This window comes from Pinus tabuliformis, chromosome 9 (assembly GCF_031772625.1).
Source record: "Pinus tabuliformis cultivar Carrire ecotype Pingquan chromosome 9, CPIR1, whole genome shotgun sequence".
NCBI lineage: Eukaryota > Viridiplantae > Streptophyta > Pinopsida > Pinales > Pinaceae > Pinus > Pinus tabuliformis.
In genome coordinates, this window is record NC_142307.1 from 1816978006 (window position 1) to 1816982083 (window position 4078).

Consider the following 4078-nt stretch of genomic DNA (forward strand, 5'->3'; position numbering starts at 1 on the left):
GAAACATATAAAGGTGAAAAGGGACAACCAATGAAGATTGCCAAAGAAGCTCATGAAGAAGAGACCATGATTTCTGAAAAACATAGTAGAAGATCATCACATTGTCATGATGATAGGCATGGTTGAGCCAACCATGGGAGATGTTGAGTTGATCAACCTAGAACAAATACGTCAAGGAAGACGACATGAAGTAGAAATTCACCTAGCAAAAGGTGAAGACAAGGAAGAAGAGTTGACAATGATGAGAAGTCAGCAACATGATCAAGGAGAAAAAGAAAGCATGCTCATCAAGAAGCTAATGTATGGGAGAAGGAGCTAGAGTTATTGGAGAAATGGTTAAAAGCACCAGTACCTGATGAAGACTGCAAGAGGTTTGCAGTAAAAGAAGCAGAAGCAGGGGAGGAAGTTCACGGCTGTGAACCAGGGCAAGGAAGCCTTATTAGAATAGATGATGCAGAGGAAAAACTTGAAAATGCTTTGAAGGAGTTAAATCAACACAGTGGGATGTTGATGAAAGAAGAAAGTCCAGAACAAGGAGTTGAAGTACTGTTGAAAGGAGACACACAGTCTGAATGTGTGAAACAGAGGAAGATGCAGCTGGACAGCAACAACCAAATAAAGTAGGAAGGGAGAATTAATGAAGAAGACCAGCAAGAAGATCGACTAGAAACAGAGATTGAGAACATAAAGAAACTTATGTTGAAGCAGACCAGAAGGCAAAGGCTGACAACATCAGAAAAGGTGATCAGTCAAGTACTAAAGGATTTTCAGCAAGTTAAGAGAATTTGTCCAGATGATCCTGATGCTGCCAAAAATATTGAAGAGGCTGAAAAACAGTAAAAAAAGGTTAGATTTATTGAGGCCATCTCAACGAATGGTCTTGAGAATCACTCTATTGTTGATTCCATTGATTTTCATTCAATAAAGGTGGGACAACAACATAGAACAGAAGGAGAACATGTAACATTGGAATTTATAAAGGAAGTGATGGATGACTTCAAGAATCAGGAAAGTATATGCAGAAGGTGTGCATTTCAAATATTGCTGCAAGTGAAGGATTTGCTGGAGGCGATGCCATCGCTGGTTGACATCAACATTTTGAATGGAAAGCGATTCACTATTTGTGATGACATCCATGTTGAATTTATACTTGTGCTATTCGTATTCAAGTGTATGTGTCCAACTGAACTCTATCTTGCAAGAGGAAATTGTGAAAGCAGGAGTATGAACCAGATTTATAGTTTTGAGGGCGAAGTCAAGTCCAAGTACAGTGAAAACATGGTTGATCTTTTTGCTGAAGTGTTTTGCTGCATCCGTTTGGCTCATTTCCTCAATGACAAGATTTTTGTTGTCTGTAATAGTCTTTTTAGCGTTGATGGTATAAAACTGGATGATATCAAAGACATTGTTTGGTTTCGAGAGCCACCTGAAGAGGGTCTGATGTGTGAAATAATGTGGAGCGATCCACAGCTCCATAAAGGGCGTGGACCCAACAAACGAGATGTTGGTTTTTCTTTTGGAGAAGATGTGACCAAAAGGTTTTTCCAAGAAAACAATCTTGCGCAGGTGGTCAGGTCTCATGAAGTTAAAGAGGAAGATTATGAAATTGAACACAACGACAAACTTATTACGGTGTTTTCAGCTCCAAACTATTGTGACCAGAGAAGGAAAATGAAGCAAGAAGCAGCTGACATGTAGCCTAAACAGAGGAGCAGAGCATATGGACAACTCCAGGACAAAGTCTGGGATCCAGGAGGAATTTTTATTTTTCTTCATTCCTTTTTGAAAGCACATGATCAGGAGATCATGAATGTTTTCAAGCGTGAGAGTCTGATGCAGGAGCATCTAGACCCGGCCAACAATGTGATGGGGTGGTCACATTTTGTGGCTAAATGCAAGACTTGAGGAAGATGTAGTTGTTAAATTTGTGTTAATTTCAATAAGGAAAAGTAGTTAAAAGTGGTCTAGTTTAGTTAAATGAAGATAAAGATTGAATTATAACTGTATAACTAATTGCTTCATGTGTGGGAAGAAGTAGTTAGGTATGACTTATGTATAACTTCTTTTTGGGAAAAACAAAAGAGGGAGGTAGAATAGAATAGAGGGAGAGAGGTGAGGCTTGGAAAGCCAAAAGCTTGTAAGCCTCCAGGCAATTGGAAAGGCCAAAAATGTTGAATATCTGGCAAAGAAAAAGTTTGTAAGTATTTTTCATTGTTAATATGAAGACTGTGTTTTAGAACTGCATTGATTGATTCAGAAATTGTGTATTTAATTTCTGTAACTTGGGCTTGAATGGTAAATCCATGTGAACCGAATGAGGGATCAAGGAGCGATGGATAATTGTTAATTTAAACCTCTGTTTGCATTAAAAGGGTGCATAGCTGTTTTAGGCTCTGTCTATTTTGAATAGGATCGATTCATGTTTCATATTACTTGGTAGCAATATAATTTTGGTTTGAAAAGCATAAAGTAGGAACAACGGTTTGAAATTCGATGTTAGAACAATTAATGATTTGCAGGCATAGAGAAGTATACAATTTGAATGGAATGACATATAACGATTGCCGAGAGTTTAATTGGAAAATTGAAATCTCCTATTATGAATTCAAAGGCATTGAGTAAATTGAATGGCCATATTGTTTTTTATGTTGGGCTTTGGTCTTTAATTAAGTTGAACTTGGTCGAAGATTTAGATTGATAGCTGAAACGATGGTTTATTATGGCGTTGAATGGGTTGGCTATTTAACCAATGTCAAGTTTGTTTTAAAAAGGCAAGGGCGCACTTAAATAATGGAAACAAAGTTGATTTGTTAAATTCTTGACATTTGAGTGGTGTTTGACAAACTTCTGCATGAAGTTTTTAAATTGGGATTATAGTGAAGCTTAGGTTTGATCCCATGGAAAGTTGATTGTGGATTGTATGGTTTCGTACCATTATTCGAAGAGATTTCCATTCATGAAGGAACCTTTGTGTGAAGATTGTCGTGTTTATGATTTTAAGCATATGTTTAAATGCTTCCGCATGTGAAAGTGTTTGTGGGATTGCCAGAATGGGGAATTTTGGAGCTTGATATTGAAGATGCATTTGTATAAGAATGAGATGGGAAAAGATTCTAGGTTTTGCAGGGTAGACCTGCATCAAGAAATATTGAATTATAGTAAGTGCTATGGTGTAAGGAACTTTTGAAATGCAAGGGAAGGTTACATTAAAAATTTAGGTTACTTCACAACTTTGAATTTTTAGGTCTTCAACATACATAGAACTGTCTGTTGCTATTGGAAACGAGTATATAAAATAATGGGCTCTTTCAACTATTTCATAACCATTTACCCTCTTCCATTTCATGTACATAAAAATCTGCATACACATATTAAGCATAACCATAGATATAAATAATACAGACATGAAAAATGGAGACACATACTTAAAAACATGTCAATCTTGAGCGCTTTTCAAAATAGGTTGATTCAAACATGTATATGTATTTTTTTATCACAATACTCACAATCATGCTGTGCTTTTCAAAATAGGTTGATTCAAACGTGTATGTGTATTTTTTTTATATCATTACTCACAATCTTGCTTGGATATTATAAAAGGAAAAGAGGGGAGGAAGGAGGCAAAATGACCTTAACGACGCACACATCATATATTAAAAATACATGTAATCACCAAATTTAGTAGGCGCTTAAATGTAAAACCAACCTGTTCAAGTATCAACCAGTTATGGTGGCATTTGATATTAAAGTTAATCTACCCTCTCACACTTTATATAAGATAATCACTTTCGCAAGAGATATGTTGTGAAATAATTGCGTGGATTCTCTTCAGCAGTTTTAGCAATGCATGATATAAATTGCAACAAAAGTGAATTGTTAGGTGTTAATTATGAACGGCACCGCTCACAGTTCAGAAGGCGCCGATCACTGTTCAATAGTCGGCTAGTGTCAATGTCATCCGACACAATTATTTTTCATCCATAACTAGAAATGTGTATAAATTGCCATGTTTAGTAATGAACTGATCAAGCTTTTAGTGTGGATTTTGTTCTCTGATTTGTTATCAGAGCTTAGGTGA

At 36.4% G+C, this 4078-nt stretch overlaps 1 pseudogene; it reads left to right on the plus strand.

Annotated features, from left to right (window-relative positions):
• The first annotated feature begins 987 nt into the window (after positions 1–987).
• On the plus strand, positions 988–1698 carry LOC149156044 (serine/threonine-protein phosphatase 5 pseudogene; annotated as a pseudogene).
• Positions 1699–4078: the final 2380 nt, after the last annotated feature.